Source organism: Arachis duranensis, chromosome 6 (genome assembly GCF_000817695.3).
Source record: "Arachis duranensis cultivar V14167 chromosome 6, aradu.V14167.gnm2.J7QH, whole genome shotgun sequence".
In the NCBI taxonomy this organism is placed as follows: Eukaryota; Viridiplantae; Streptophyta; class Magnoliopsida; order Fabales; family Fabaceae; genus Arachis; species Arachis duranensis.
In genome coordinates this window covers 91,803,067-91,821,394 of record NC_029777.3, presented here as the reverse complement: position 1 = coordinate 91,821,394, position 18,328 = coordinate 91,803,067, and positions in this window count along the sequence as shown.

Sequence of the window (18,328 nt, the reverse complement as noted above, 5' to 3'; positions counted from 1 at the left end):
GGGGGGGGAGGGAAGGGAAGCCACACCGCCGCACCGCCACCTATGATCCGCCACTGCTCCTCCTCCTTGCCCTCGCCGACGTCATTGCTTCGCCCCCCTCGTGTCGCCGCACCTCCTCCTCGCCGCTCGCACTGCTACCCGCGTCCTTGCCGCTGCTCCACGACCCTCACCGCTGACATTTGATTGTTCTGATTTTTTGAGTTCTAATTTTCTGATGGTTGATGGTTCTTCTAATTTTCAATTTTGTTGATGATTCTTCTAATGATGATGATGACCATGATGATGATGGTGGTGGTGATGGTGGGTTTTGGTTCAACTTGGGTTTCTTGTTATTTTGGTTGATTTTGGAGAAAGTTCTGATTTGATGATGATGATGACCATGATAATAATGGTGGTGGTGGTGGTGGGTTGTGGGCTTAGGCTTCTGTTCTGCTTGCTTCTACTGAGTTTGGTTGATTTTGGAGGTGAAGGGAGAAGGGTATTTTTGTCCGAAGGACGATTTTAAAACAAACTAAAATTTTGGGGACCATTTTGTAGCGAAAAAAAAAGCCGGAGACAAAATCGATTTTTAGCCTCTACGCTGAGACCAAAATCATACTTAACCCTATTTATTATAACTATATTATAAATTTATAATGTAAGTATTAAAAATTTAAATTTAATTATAGTTAATTGAAGTTGATAGTTAATATTTCAAATTTTTAACAAATATGAATATAAAAAAATTAAAATTAAATAGAATGTGACATCTTTCAAAAAAAAACATATGGTAAAAGAATATAAAAATAAAAAAATAAAATATAATTGGAATAAAATAGCAATATTAAAAATAATTTAAGTAATTAAATTTTGATAATTATTATCGTATGAATGTTAATTAACTTTTTCAAAAGTTTTTTTTATTTCGACAGATCTTAAAAAAATAGAAAAAAAATTCGTACATGTAGTATTTAATTTTTTTAATACCATAAAAAAGCTTTATTTTCTTTTTTTTTGTACGATGAAACCAAGACCACAAGTGATAAAAGATTAATGTCACCGTTTATTATTGATAGTAATAATTCTATTTTTTTTCTCTTCCTATCTCTTCTTTTTTTTTCTCCGTTTCTCCATTATTCACCTACTTTCTTTTTTTAACCTTCTTCCTTCTTTTATTTTTTTTTGGTTATTGTATTATGCATTCTTCTCTCTATTTTTCTCTTTCCTCTTCCTTTACTTCTCCTTTCTCACCTCTTTTTCTCTATTTCATTTTTTTTGTTTTTTTTTATTTCTATTATTTATATTTTTAAATTTATTTATTTTGTGTTTAATTTTTTTATTTTAGTTTTGATCTTAAATCTAAATTTCATTAGCTCTTTCGTGATTTATTTATCTCTTTTTGTAGTTATAATATTTTTATTTTATAAGTGTTGTAGCTCTGATAATACAAACTTTTTAGATTTAAGAGAAAAATAATATAAGAAAAATTTATTATCTATGAGAATTTTTATAGATTTGGAAAGTATTTAAATTTATTAAAAAAGAATAGATATATCACTGTAATGCAACATATCTATATAAATTTAGAAACTAAAAAAATTTAAATTCGTCCTCTATTTTTACCCTTTAAAATTCTTTGGAATCAAATATTACACCTCCTATTAGTTTATAGTTTATCATAGAAGATATTTATCTTTTTTTAGATATGAATCTTATATTTTTTTTGCAATATATAAATGCCATTTGACTTTTCTATGAAAATGTTGACAAAATTATCTTAAAAGGTTAATGACAAAAATGTTCATAATAAATTTTGAAAACTTGACAAAAATAAATTTTTTTATAAGTGAAGAATGAATTTTGTATTTGACAAAAACATTTACTTTGAATTTTGTGAGAACATTTGGATAACTATAATTTATTTAGAAAGTGTATGCAGAATAACTGTAGCCAAATCTGATATTTATACATTTTTTTGTTTCTATTTAAAAAAATTGACCATTCATGAAATAATAATCGTAAAATCACCAAATTTTAAAATAAAGTTGTCTTATGATTCTAATCATGCTTATAAAAAATATTATCAAAATCTAATCTCCAAAATATTTTGAGATTTTATATAATATGGTTTTTTTTGTCACATTTTAACTTTTTTTTTTTTGATGTTTTTATCATTTTATCTTAAAGTTATTTTTTTCAACATTTGAATATCTCTAGGAAGGTTGTGTTCACTCACAATTGCGAATTGCCACAAAAATGTTAAATATTAAGTTTCAAAATAACCACTCACAAAACTTGTTTAAGCAAATGGCGATATTAGTTAGTGAAATCGTACCAAATTCTAGTGATATTCACAAAAGGAAAAAGTTTGGTAATAAAAACTTTTCAGTCATAATTAGTCAAAATTTTCTATAATTTATTTTATTTATATAATTTAACAATAGTTTTATTCTTTATTTCACTCTCCTATTAATCAATTTATTATATTTTTATCAGCTCCACTTATTAATGACATTAATTATAATATTATATTCTTTATTATTAGACATTCTTGTAATCAATACTTAATTAATATTTTCTTTTATAATTTGATTTTTATATTTAAGAAAACAATAAAGACTAATAATAATTATAAAGAACGGTAATGATAATTTGTATTAAATGAATTAATTGTAATTGATTTTTTATTTTTGTTAAGTCATTTATCATCATTTAATGGGGATACAAAACCTGAAAACTACCCTAATATGATTTTATTTCCGTTAATTCAATTATTTTCAATCAAAATTCACAACTCTAATACCATTGCAAGCACAATTAGAATATGCTAAGGAATTTTACAAGAAGTCATCTTTATCATTGCAAATAGTATGACATTTGAATTCAACCTTAATACGGTACCTATGGTAGAAGGTGCTGAAGAATTTGAACATCAGGCGGACTCACCCGACGATGTTGTTGTCAGTCAACCAATTTTTTAGAATATGAAAAACCACAATAGCTTTGATGAGGTATGGTAATAAACTGATTTAATTTTGTGTGTGTTTTTATGTGCATTTATAATTATATTGTACTAACTAAATTCATACACATAACATTCATACGTTCATATACATAACATCCATAATTACATACAACTAAATTTTAAAAATTAAATTCATGTTTATTAGATATTACATCCATACACATATCATTTTTTAGTTATTGCATAAATAACTATAAAGTTAACATAGATATTTTTAAATTTTATCATAATTGAATTTAAAAAATGTCAAATTCTTAAATTAATTTATTCAATTGATAAATTTACCCATAATATCCATAAATTCATACACATAACATCTATAATTTCATATTAATAACATTCAAAATTTTGTACTCATAATATTCAAAATTTCATACATACGATGTCTATAATTAATAAATTTTTATAAGTAATATTATCAAATTTTAAACTATACGTCTTATTGTATTCTTCAAATTATCTCATATGTACATTAATAGGTCATGATTTTAATTATTTTAATATTTTTATTTAATATTCATATGTATGCTTATTTATTAATTTTAATATGATAATTTAATAATTATTTTTAAAAATTTATTTTTTGATTTTTTTTTATATTTTATTTTTTATATTTTATTTTTTTAATAGTCTATATGTAAAATATAAGTTGTATAGTAGAAGTTGTTAAAAATTTTTAATTTAACTTTCATAATTTTTGCAGAGAATTATTACATTTTAATTAATAATAATGTGACTGAGAGATGTTAGTGATTTGATTTGGAAGAAATTGAAATTGATTTTGGAAAGAACACTAATAACTCCAAACATGCAGCAAAATGGTAGGTGATAAGAATAATAAATGATAAGGAGGTGTATGTCACTTGCTTATCATCAAGATAATGAGAATTTTTAAGTGACATTTCTATATTGTAATTATTTTTGGCTACCTAGCGTCATTCTTCACAAAAACTATTACGAAATAGGAAAGTTACTTCTCAGTTAAAGCTATAAACATGCAGTTTACAAGAAAAATATTGACTACCGTCGAATTTAGTGTCGGCCATTAGCGGTGAGATTTTCGTCGGATTTACTGGCGTAATGGCATCGAATTTGTACCGGTGGATTTTGGAATCCGACGGTAATTATTGGAGGGAAAAAAAATAAAATGGTACATTATTTACCGTCGGATTTATCGGCGGATATTTCCGATGGTAAAGCCAATTAGTAAAACGATGCATTTTGGTGACAAAGTTTTACCAACCGAAAAAGCCCGACGGTACATCCGATAGTAACTGGGACGTAAATTCAAAACGCGAAAATCCACCATCTCCTTCTCTCACTAAACATCAAAACCACCATCTCCTTCTCTCTCTCTCCAAAATGACCTTATTCTGCCGCCAACACTGGCATCACCATAGCCCCCTCTCCATCGCCGTAAGCCCACCCACCATCGAGACCCCTTCATTCTTCTTCTTCTCCCTCTTCTCTCATTTCCTCTTCACGATTAACATTCTCCGTTCTCCAAACCACTGCGCTGTACCACAGAGCCACCACCGCGGCTCCCCAACTTCGCCTATCTGGTGTCTACTCATCACCACCACCACCACCACTACCGCCGTTGTCCAGCTTGTCCTCTTCGAATTGATTCTGTCTCTGCAATAATAGATAACAGATTCAAATACAAATATTAAAAATAGAAGCTTGTATGCTTAATGCTGATGCATGTTGAAATTCGATTAGATTCTACTTTGTTTTGTTAATTGAAATATCTATATTAGGCTAAAATATTTTGTTGTAAATTAAAAAATTGTCAAGCTGTCTATTTTAACAGATCCAAAACTGATTAAGAAATTAAGTTATATTATTGAAGCATATGCTGCTTAATAAGGATGCATATTTGAAAAAGAAAACTAGTTTAACATGTTTTTCTGTTTGATGAAAGTGGAGATGGATGTTTATGTCTGGTTGTTTATATCAAACTGTTTTTCTTTTAATAGATTACATCCGCATGTATGTAAACCATATATTGAATGAAACATTATCCTAACAGATTTTGTTAGTAAAGTGAAAAAAATCTTTGTTTTCTATTTAATTATTTTTTTCTTTTTCCTAAGAAAACCTGGTTAGATGATGTATATGATGAGTATGGAGACTACGTTCTTATATGTGTTTGAAGATGGTTAAATTTGAGTTTATGAATATGCTGAGGTTTTGTTGATTGTTGAATTGATTTTCTTATTTTGATTTTGAATTTTAACTTTGAAAAGTGTTTCGATTATTGCACTGAATTGCTGAATATTGTTACTGGAGTTGTTTGACATTGTCTGAAAGATGTGAATTGACTGTGTTACAACTGGTTTTGATACATGCAGACATGACAACAGGAAGAGGTGCTGCGGATTAGGCTATCGGTCGTGGTCACAGTCGTGGTCGGGGTAGAGGGAGGACCCTTGGGACTTTTGGATCCTCTCCCTCTACTCTGACCACCACGGTCATGACATATGTTGCGGATTTAGCGGACCAACCGTTCATCGTGGTCCCTAACCCCAACTACGTGTCGCCGTCCATAGCGATGATGCCACGTCCTACCACTCAGAAGCCTGCATCCACGACGACGCTGAGTCCAGCGACGAATGCCGCAACCCTGGAGTCCAGCCACGATAGTGAGGCAGCAACTGATGCCCCTCTACCACCTACCATCATACAGTTACGCATTTGGCCTGATGGCAGCACGGGGTAAGTATCATGTTCAATACTCATATATTTCCTATTTATTATTTTCTATTTTTATTGATTATGATTCCCGTTGTTGCTAAGGTTTACTAAATTATTGTTTAATGGATTCAAGTTGATTTGGAATGCTGTTGGTTATTGATTTCTAGTTTTATTTATTATGATTCCTGTTGTTGTTGAGATTTCCTAAAAATTAATTCTTGTTTAGTGAATTTAGGTTGATTTGGAATGCTGCTGGTTATTATTTTCTACTTTTATTGATTTTGATTCCTGTTGTTGCTGAGATTTCCTAAAAATTAATTCATGTTATAGGGGATTTAGGTTGATTTGGAATGTTGCTGGTTATTGTTTTCTAGTTTTATTGATTATGATCTCCGTTGTTGCTGAGATTTCCTGAAAATAGATTCCTGTTTAATGTTTTTAGGTATACTGCTGGTTATTATTTTCTAGTTTTATTGATCATGATTCCTATTGTTGTTGAGATTTTCTGAAAATTAATTCCTGTTGAGTGGATTTAGGTGGATTGTTGTTAGGTTTTTGCCGAACTCGAATGCGTGTACTCAAGAGATGACAAAAGTCATCAAGCTGATGCACGACTAGCCTTGGCCCAGCTACACAAAGATCTCTGCTAAGACCAGGCAGTACTGGTTTGAGAAATGGGTGGTAATTCCTTTCATTGTTTATGTTTTAATTCTTTTTAGTTAGTTTATATCCTTTATCTTGCCTAAATGAACTTAAAGCTTCGTCGTTGCAGTTGCACCTCATTTGGAATGCTAAGCACGACTCGGCCATCCGGAAGATAATCAACTATAGGATGGGTCGGCGACTCCAGCAGATGCTGGATGGTGTTTGCCACGATAGAGACCAGCGAAAGCACTGGCTCCGACCGGAGGTAAAGAAGGACCTGTTTTCTCATTCGGAGAATGATACAGGGTTCAGGCAACGGCGTCTCACCAACCGAGCTAACAGGGGATTGGAGAGGTCGTCAAAGTTAACCGATGGCACAGTGCCCTTCATGAAAACGAAGGCCTGGCTAATATGTAATTCCTTTAATATTGTTAATAACTTTGTTATGTTATCTGTTTTGCATATCATTATCAGACATTCTAATCATTTTGTATTTTAATGCCACTTGTGTAGTCGAAGTTTTTAGAATACGAGGCCACGTTGGTGAAGACCTTCAAGTACACTCACACGCTGAAGGAGAACAAAACGAGATTTGTTGATTAGTGGTATCAGGCCCATTATGTGAGTAAACATACGTCTGATTATCTTCTGCTATGAAATTATTAGATATTAATTGTATATCTATCTTTGCTTACTAATCGCACAATAACTTCTATTAATTACACAGGAGTCCTACACAGAAAGACTGGAGGATGCGACTCGGCAATCTCAGCAAAGTGGGGAGGCCGCCGTCGATGGATCTGCGGCCTGAACTGTCAAAACTGCCTCAGTCCGTGTAGGAACCACGTATATGGGATGGGGTCGTTCTTCTCCAGTAGCCTCCACACCTCGACGTTGAGGCTGTTGTTAGGCTTTGCCACTAGTCGAACTGTCCAGCCCGAGGAAGGCATAGATTTGAGGCTCCATGTGCAAGAGCTCCAGCGCAACCTTCACTAGCAGGCTCAGGAGTTTAACAATTATTGGGAGAGGTATCAGAAGATCCTCACCCCCATGATGTCTACGGATGAGCTCAAGCTGGAGTTTAGAGAGTCATTGAAGCGAATGCAGTGTATGAAGGCTCAGATGGAGATGTACTAGGCCCAAATGTTCGCTGCTAGCATCGACCCTGCTGGTGGCAACACTGCTGTAGGTGGCAGCGGTAGCACTAGTGACACACGGATGTCATCACTACCTCCTGCACCGCCGACTCAAGGCCATGAGACTAATGACGATGACTGCCTCGATGAGTAGGTATTAGGTTTTAGTTTTATTGTTTCATATATTCAGTTAGTGTACTTGACTTTTATTTCATTTGCACATTGTATTATTTATTTATTTTGAATAAAAATTCTCATTATTTATGAATTGACCACTAATTATGTGGAAAAAATTTAAATTTCAAATTAAAATTGACCATTTATTTCAAATTTCAAAAAAAATAACATTACCGTCGGAATTACCGTAGGAATAATCCGACGATAACATGGCGCAAAACAATATGTTTTGGCGCCAACATTACCGTCAAAAAATTTGACAGTAACCAATTAGTTTCCCAAGCTGGTAAATCATCACCAAATCCGACGGTAAGCATTGTCCAGCAGGGTTTATACCGTTCGATTGTTTTCGATGGTAATTAAATCAGACGGTAAAGTGATTACCCTCGGATATATTTAAAGAATTCGACGATAAATCTAACAGTTCTTAGCTTTTTCTTGTAGTGATAGATTGTTGTATAAATGATTTCATGATATATTATAATAATGATGAAGCATTAACTGATTGCATATTTTGCAATTCTCCTATATATTTGATCCTAACAAATGTACTAAGAATGTCTCATTTAAGAAATTACATTATTTAACTTTAATACCTATGCTCTAAAGGTTGTTCACATCAGTGAGTTCAACTTCTTAGATGAGGTGGCATTTTGAAAACCAACAAAATTGACGATGCATTATCTACCCTTCTCACGGAGAGTATGGCTTCATTTTTAATAAAGAAAAAATCTCAAATTTTGCAATTGAGCCTAGAAATATCATACTTGAACTTTGTTTAAATGTGTTTGACCCTAACATCCTAATTGCCTTTGATTGTTATCCCTTACAATCTTTTACATGAAATATGTATGAAAGATCCATACATCTTCCTAATTGTGTTATTCCCGACCCAAACGATTCAAAGACAAAATTAAATGTATATCTTCAACCTATGATTTATAAGTTGAACTAGTTATGGTCTCCTGAGTTTTAAACTTATGATGTATCCATCAAGTTAAATTTTATACTAAGAGTTGCTTTAATGTAGGCAATAAATGATTTTTCTTTCTATGGAATCTTGTCAGGTTCGATGACACATGGGAGATTATGTTGGCCTGTTCGTATGGAGGTTATCTTACCTCAATTCCCTGATGTTTTTCTGTAAAATACTAGAGATTAATAAATAAATAGTTAATAAATTAATAACTATTAAAAAAATTATAAAATTAAATTTTATAGTTTAAAGAAGTAAAAATAATTAAAAGATAAATTTTGACACTAATTTTAAAGATTTTGGTCTAAAATTAGGCCAAACAGATCAAACCGGTTAAACCAGATCAACTTTGGGCCCAAGACCCAACCCAAATACCACTTTAATGAAGTGACTTCAGCCACTTCTTCCCTCATTCACGCTGTGCACAAGAAAAAGAAAAGGGGAAGAACAAAGAAAATTCCAAAACCTTTGTTCTTGATATCAATCTCACGTAACTTTCAATCCGGAGCTGTGATTGACGTATTGTTTGCAGCCACGTGTTCGTCTCAGAATTTACAGTACAGTTACCGTCAAATTTAGCATCACAGAGTAGCAACAAATTTACTGACAGGTTAGGTGTCAAATTTGTTAAGTCAAATTATTTTCAGTGGATTTATGATTCCGACGGTAAAGCTGCCGGTAATAATTGGAGGGAAAAGAATTGGCGCGTCCTTTAGGGTCAGATTTACCGGCGAAAAATCGACGGTAAATCCACGTAGTGAAACAATTCATTTTGGCAATCGTAATACGTTACCATCGAATTTTTCCGACCGTAAAGCCAACGGTAACTGTACCATAAATTTGAAGCGCGAACCCTCTTTTTCCTCATTCGAATTTCTCTCTCTCTCTCTCTCTCTCTCTAACCCTCTTGCCTCCCACTTTCTCTCCAACCTTCTCATCTCCTCTCCATCCCCCTCCTCTCCGGGAGCCACTCCTTGTCATTTTTTCTGTCACTGTTGTAGCTATCAAACTCTAAACGTGCTATTATTGCTGCTGTCGCCACCAGCAATATTTCTGCTTCTGCCTCCGTCTACGCTGCTGTTGTTGTTGCCGCCTATGCTGCTGCCATCTATGCCACTTCTTCTTCTTAGCTTTGGTGTTCTTTTTCATGTAATGCTTCTGAACTTAGGGTTTTCTGAAATTCTAATTTGTTGATATAATTTGTAAGGTTTATTTGCTATTTTGAGATTTCTGATTATTGTTGATTATTTAATTCTAAACTTAGGGTACTAAAATTATTTTGAATTTAGGGTTTTCTAAAATTTTGAACTTAGGGTATTAAATTTGTTTAATTTAGAACATGTTCTGATTTCTATTTTTAGTTTTGAACTTAGGGTACTAAATTTGTTTTGAACTTAGGATTTTCAAAAATTCTTAACTTAAGTTACTAAACTTGTTTATTTTCAATTTTAATTAGAATATGTTATGATTTGTATTCCTTATTTAGTTCTGATTTGTTCCAATTTTAATTAAAACATGTTTTAATTATTGTTGATTTGTGTTGATTATTGTTGATTTATTCTCTTTGTTTGGTTTTGATTAAAGACTCTAATAATAAGTCACATTAATTTTTAATATGTTTTAAGAGTGAAAATATGAGTAAATTAAAAAAAATCAAATATGAGATCATTTTAAATGACTTATGAATGATTACAAAATTATACATGTAGTAATATATATTGTTTTATTTGATTTCAACGGATAATGTATTTTTTAACTAAGTTTAACGTAATTTATTTTGATTAAGCATTTTGAATGATGTTGTGGATATGTTTAGCATATTTTTAATTGGTATACTCTTTACGGACTTAACGACAGGTAAAGATGGTGTGGATCAACCTAGTGGTCATGGTAGAGGGAGGGTTTCTGCCAGTACCCCTAAAAATTATGGATCCTCTCCCTTTACTCCTACTACCCTGGTAATGTCACACGTTTGTCTACAGCGACGACGATGCCTCCCTCTGCTCAGCAGCCTACTATCTCGGCAATGCCGCCTCCAGGGACACCGTAACACCAAAATTCTCTCATGGAAGCCAGCTAGCCGATGCCCTTCCACCACCTCCCATCGTACATATGATGATTTGGTTTAATGGCAGAACGGCATAAGTACTACTTTAAGTCTTTTATATGCTGAAAGTGTTTGATAACTCATGATTAGTGATTTTTGATTATTGATTCTAGTTTTAGTGGATTTAGAGTTGTAGATTTAAACTACTAAAAGTATTTGATACATCATGATTAGTGATTCTTGATAGTTTATTCTAGTTTTAGCGGATTTAGAGTTGTAGGTTTGAATTGATGAAAGTGTTTGATATATCCTAATTATTGATTCTTGATTATTGATTCTAGTTTAGTATATTTATGGATGTTGCTTCTTGATTATTGACTGTTATTAATTGTTGACAATTGGTGCTATTTAAGTTAATTACCATATTAGTTTGTTTGTGAATTGTTGATAGGTTTGAGCCAAACAACAACGCATGTACTCAAGAGCTTACCAAGACTCGGGAGAGGTATCAATAGATCCTCACATGCGTGACATACATGGATGACCTTAGGCTGGAGTGGAGGGAGCAGTTGGAGTGACTTCAACAGATGGAGCAGTAGAAAGCGGTGTACCAGGCTCAGATGTGCATCAGTGGCAGCGACCCTGCTGGTGTCAGCGATGCTACTGGTGGTAGCGGAACTGCTGGTGGGACACAGACATCACCACCTTCTCTGCTGCCTCAGCAAGACCATGGGAATGACGACGACTACCAGGATCTTTCGTGATTAGGGCTTTGTTTTACTGTTTTATTGTATTTATTCGACGTTTAATGTATTTGAATATTTGATATTTAATATTACATAATTGGTTTCTATTATTTATAATTTGACCACTAATTGTGCAAAAATAAATTTAAATAAAAAATTAAAATTAAAAAGGGAAAATTTTAAGAAAAATACGTCACAATATTTTTTTAAAAAAATTGACATTACCGTCAGATTTACCAAGGGCATAAGTCAACAATAATAGTGCGGGAAAAAAGATTTTGAGGTGCCAACATTACCATCGGAAAAATCCACCGATAACTAAAAGATTTTTCTGGCAAGTAATTCGTCGTAGAAGAAAAAATCTTATGGTAACTCGTTACCGGTGAGGTTTATACTGTTGGATTCCTTCCGATGGTAAATCCGTTGGTAATTAATTTACCATCGGATTTTATTCATTTTTTACGGTAAATCCGACGGTACTCAACATTTTTCTTGTAGTGGAACTCGTTCACGAAGACGATGACGACTCTTTTGCCCCTGGCCACGAGTCCCAGCCGGAGTGGGAGGACTTTATGATCGCCGAGGACTACCTCAACGACGAGGACAAGTTCAATGTCACTAACAGGCTCCTCCTTCTCTTCCCCAAGATCGATATGGACCCACCGATGGGTTTGTTAGCGAGCAAGAGTTGACCAGTGAAATGTTCTCCAGTTTAACAGAGAGGTTCTCCACCGCTCCCAGAGGGAGATGCACCTCCATGACAAGAACCATGTCGGCTTTGTTTCTTTCTCCAAGTACGATCCTCTCAACTGGGTTCTTAATTTAGGTTCACTTTCTCCTTTTAATCTATAACATTTTTGTTAGTTCACATTGAATAGATGCTCATGAATCTAATATAGTAGCAATGTTTGTTGCAAATTTGTGGTAGATGTTGGTTAGTTTCTGTTTCTAATTGGTTTGTTATTTTTATTTCAACATCTTGACAGTTTTTTGGAGAGAGAGAGAAGCATCTTGACAGTTTTTTGGAGAGAGAGAGAGGTAATTTGGAATTTTTAGATATTAAGATTTAAATAGTTTTGTCGTACGAATTCAATCTTTCATGAATATAACTTCAATTTTATTGTTTCATGAGTAGATTTGTTAAATTAGTATTTAAAACTTTCATTTTTTTATTTTATCACATTCTTATAAACCTTTTTTCAATAAAACTCATATTTATAACTATCTTTTCAATAAAAATGTGATTTAGTCATATATAAATTTTGTTACATGTGTAATAGAATTCAAAAGAAAAGAAAAGAATGGTTTTAACATGATAATAATAGAGATTAAAAATGATTTAGAAAAGGGAAAATGCGTAGAAGAAAAAAAAAAACAGAAAAGAATATCTAGAATGAAAAAAATAAAGAGAAGCTGGGAAAAGAAAAGAAAGAGAAAACAAAGAAAAGAGAAAAAGAAATAATATCTCTAACACTTTTTTCTAAAGATTTAGCTTACAAGTTACTTACATACATACCCATCGACTAATACTATTCTAAAATTATTTTTAAAGTGGGGTCAACCTTAACAAAATATAGCATGATCAAGGAGGCAATGAACAAATTATTTTTAAAATACATTCTCTCTATATATAATTCTTTGGTTCTTTTAAGACATCATAATGTACTTAAATTAAATTAAATATCATCCAAAAAAATTATTTGTAACTTTTTTTTTCTTTATTTTCCATAATTTTTTTTTTATGATTGCATCATATAAGCAACATTGTTAGGTATGAAACATTTGGTCAAAGACTCAAAGTTCCACTAGCAAGTGTTGCAATTACTTGTCGCAAATTAAGAATTATATATAGCCATTGTTTTCCTCAAGAAAGGTATTCCTATGTGTCTATCTTTCTCACATGCTGCCCATCATGGTTTAATTTTAATTTGCCTCATTATTTGATTTTTCTTTCTATTCGTTAACGTAATCGAATTAAAATTTAATAAATTGGTATATGCATGGTACGTGGTAGCTCCAAACCTTATTATTGACTTTATGAAAATACGAATACGAAAAAGTGAACTTTTGTTGATAAAAAGAAGGGAAGATTACTGTGGAGCTTATCATTGACTTTATTGCTCAAATTGGTTGCACATGGCTGAGTAATGATATTCCTTAAACAATCTTATTATTATAATTAAAAGGTTATTAATTGTATATATAACTTAGATTTGGACAAAAAATCTATTATATATAAATTGGCTGATGAGTATAATTTCCTTGAGATCAGAGATTTATTACCTCCATAAATATTCTAGCTATAGGTCATCATATACCGTGATACATCCTTTACCTGCTCCTATAATATCTAAGGGACAAAAGGGCTTTCAGAATTCAGATAGTGGAACCAGATTATTTAATGCGGTAAATTTTTTATTAGTAACTCAGTTAGTATTAGTACCTTCTCTGTTCAATAATAATGTAAATTCTTTTTTTTTTATTTAAACTTTTGTCTGACAAGTCGTCTAATTAAATTTTTTAATATATTTAGTTTTCTAATTATAATATAATTAAGTAGTTTTATAATAAATATTTATATTAAATTAGTTTGATAAAGAAATTAATTAGCTCCACTAAATTATCATATATATTTTTTTAACTTACAATCATTAATTCACTGACAATTCTGTTAAGTAAACAATAAAAAATTTAAATAATATGAACTGATTTTTTAACTCACTAAAGATTTAAAAAAATCCACCTCAATCAAGAAATAACAAAAATAGTTTTTACTTTATTTTTTCAACTTTTTAACCATTCATCGTTGTTACCTCTCCTAAAAAACGTATCAATACCATTGTTATCCCACCAGTCTTTCACTGAATTTGTAACAAAAATAATTATTCATTTTGTATGTAAAATGAACATTTATCTTTTTTTTATAAAATAAAATATAATAATAAATTTGCAACAAGAACAACCATCTTTTTTATATGTAAAATGAATATCGGCATGTAAAGAAATAGGAAATTATAGAGATAGATTTGTAAAGTATAATGGCTTTTAAAATGATTTGAACGGTAATAAATGTGAAATTTTCAATAAAAAGGAAGTTATAGAGATGGATTAAGTCAGTTTCATGAAAGATTACTTCCTTTAAATTTTGTTGTATGAATAAGTGCGAAAAGGAGAGATGTGATAACTTATAATTATGCTAAGCCAATTAGACGGGATTGGTTCTCTTCACGGCTGCGTCTGCACGGGCTGCAGAGAGACAGCATCGCACAGTCAAGTTGCGGTAGTATTGACGTGGGAGTGCGCCGGTGTTGACACGGGCAGCGGCGTTATGCATGAGCAACGGCTGAACGACGATGTTATGATGCGTCGGAACGGCTGTCTCCGATACCGACAATAAATTTGGGTGTGGACCGTAGATCGACCACGTCGAATTTTGGGTGTGGACTGGAGATCGGAAAATCATGGTAAAATTAGAAGTAACCGTACGTAGTGTGAATATTTTTAATTGTTAATCCTAATTTTTTAAATTTTAAAATTTAAAATTAAATAATTAATTATGAATCTCATTTTTTATTTTTAATTTACCTTCTTTTTAAAATTATCGTTCATATTATTTATAATCATCATTGTTTTTCTATAGTTTTTTCATTGACTACTTATATGACGTTTGCTTGTATTGTTGTAATTTGGGTTAGTCAATGAACTATAGGCAATAGTTCAAATGACATAATCTTTCTATACTTACTTAAAGATTACAGATTCAAATCTCACTATTAACTTAAAAAAAAATAATTTAATTAAATTGACCGTTACAATATGATAACTATAATCAACCAACAAACTAAGATCTTAATAGGTGAGATATGGATAAAGAATTAATTTCATATCTTAAGACACTTCATTAATGTATTTTGTGTCTTTTTTTATAGAAAAAATAAAAAAATACAAAAATATTAAAGGAAGATACAACTTATTTTTTTATTTTTTTATTATCATTTTCAACTTTTTTTAATTATTTTATTTTTTATTTTAAATTTTGTGTAAAAAAAATAAAATAAACTAGACTTTTATTATTTGTTCTATCTTATATTTAATTTATCACCAAACAAAATATAAAAATGTTACTTTTTCTGTCTTTATCTTAATTATTTCTTACATTGATAACTTGAATAATTATCAAAAAAATACATATAATTAAATGATTATATAAATATTTTATGGTGTTAGTACATTAAAATTAAATTTTTTTAAGAATTAAAACTTGTTTCACACGATGCGGATTATTTTAATTAGTATTAATCTCATTTGGGATTTGTTTAGGCGTCATTCTCGAAAAAGATTTTTTTTAAATGATATTTTTTTAAAAGATTTTTTACAAAAATAAAAATAATTTTATATTTAGATATCTCATGTAAAAAGATTTTTTTATCTATTAATTATGTTTGATAGATAAAATTATCTTTTTATTCATTTACTATGTGAAAATTTTTTTTATCAATTTAACGACGTTCAAACAAATACTCGACTGTTGTGGACACTGAATGTGGTTTTTAATAAAGCACCATTAATTTAAATGTCTTGAATTTTGTCATATTAGTTATATATATGAGAACGTAAAGTAAAAGTTATATTTTAAATGGTAAAATAATCGTATTGATGTAACAATAATTTTTTTCTATCTTATCTTCTAATAATATAAAGTGAAATACAAATTAGTTTGTCATGCATTCGCTGGCTCTTTCTTTCTTTGTATCATTCTACACTTTGAAAATAATAATACTTCCGATTTCAAATAACAATCCCATTATAATTAAGAAAATGATGATAAAAATCTTGATTTTATATTAGTACTTAAAATTGATCGCATAAAATTACCTCGATTAACTTCTCTTTTTTCTTATACTTAAAAGTTTTTTGAAAAATTAGTTATATTTTTCAAAAGTACAAGACTTCATTCTATATTTAATAAAAAAAAAATTTACAAAAAAATATCCAAATTTATTTTTAAAAGTTATGAATACTTTCAAAAGTATTTAAGAATATGTTTTTTAAAGATAATTATTCATATTTATTAAAATTAAAAAGTCTAATATAATCTCATATATCAATAAATATTCAAAATTATTATTATATATTTATTTCTATTATTAATATGATCTATTTAAATTTTAAAATTAATTTTATCAAAACCTAATAAAATTATTTTTGATTTAATTTATCAAATATAAGTGTTATAAAAAACCAACTTTGTTAAACTAGTTAAAAAAACCTTTACTAAAAGAGCCCTGATCACCCTCTTTGTCCTCATTACCATGGTTTTGAAAATCGAAACGGACTAGCTGGTTCAACTAGATTAATCGAAAACTGATTACCTAACCGATCCGGATAAGTTCAGAAATCGCCTAGTAAAAAATCGGTGAAAAATCGGTCGAACTGGTAGTTAATCGATAAACCGACAGAGCTGTTCAATTTTTTAGCGAGTTTTTGGTTTAAAAAAAAAACTCTAAACGACGTCGTTTTGTCTCTATAAGAAAAAAGAAAAAAAAGAAAAAGGCTAAACGAACTAAGCTGAACCCTAATCCCTAAATCACCCATCGTACTCAGCAGCAACAACAACTCATCTCTGTTCTCTTCTCTGTGAACCACGCATAGCCACCACCACCAATCGAGCACCACCACCTCATCCCACAACCACAGCAGCGACAGGTTTGACCACCGCATCATCGCTGACACCAAATGCCCAAATCCCTTCTTCCTTCTCCCTTCTCCTTTACTCTCATCTGTCTCACTCACCAAAATGGCACAAAATCCCTAACCTACTACGGCGCTACTTCTCTCTCTCTCTCTCTCTCTCTCAGCCAACAGCAGTTACCGCCTCCTCGTCTCCTCCACGTCATCACCTTTGGCCGTCCATCCTCGTCTTCTCTACATCGTTTTCATCTTCATCGTGTGGACTTGCAGATCGAAGCACGGTCGGCTCGATTCCTCCATTGTTGGTGAGTTTGCTCGATCTCATCTGTCTCACCGTTCCTCCCTTGCCGGTAGTCTTGCCGCCTGTTTCGTTCCTCTGTCAGTCAGTTTGGTTCCTCTGTCATCGATAGCTCTGCTTTAGTTTTTTCCTTTTGTTAATTTCTATGATTTTGAGGTTCTATTTTTTAAAGATTTAACTCTGTTTGCTTCAATTTATGGTCGTGTATTTTGTTAATTTTACTGAGTTACTGAAATTTGAGATCTGATTCTTGAGTTGCTGTTTCTTTTTCTGTTTGTTGTGTTCTGACTCTGAATTGGGGTGAGTTGATATTTTTTCTGTTTGTTGTGTTCTATGTTCTGACTTCTGAATTAGAGTTGGCAGTGGTATGATTAATTTTGTCATGGTGTTTTACATTAATTTGCATATGATCTGCATGTGAGGACATACATGTATTACAGCTTCTTTATACAAATTTGTTAGACCCAGCAGAAAGATTGCAAAAGACATGCCCAGAAACAAAATAAAATCTTCACCATCATGTCTTCATCTTTATTCCCTTCCATTTCAGCATTGTTAATTCTACAATAATTTTTTTTCTTTGATTTCTCCTTTTACCCTAAATTTAGGAAATTAAACGTTGGTTTAATTTTTTCTTATTTTAATTTTGAAAAGAATAAGAAGAGATCAGATTTTAGTTTACTTACCAAATATTGTTATGATAACAAAAAAGGTCATGCTACATGTTTCATTGTATGTTTAATTTTCAATAATTTTATTTAATTAAATCGATTGAACTTTGATTGAACTCCAATCAAACCTTTAAACTAGTGAACCAGTCACTCTACCAGTTTATTGATTGGTCCAGTTCTCACAACCTTTCTCATTATTTTTCCTCTTTCATCTGATAAGGCAACTAATAGATTTTTTTG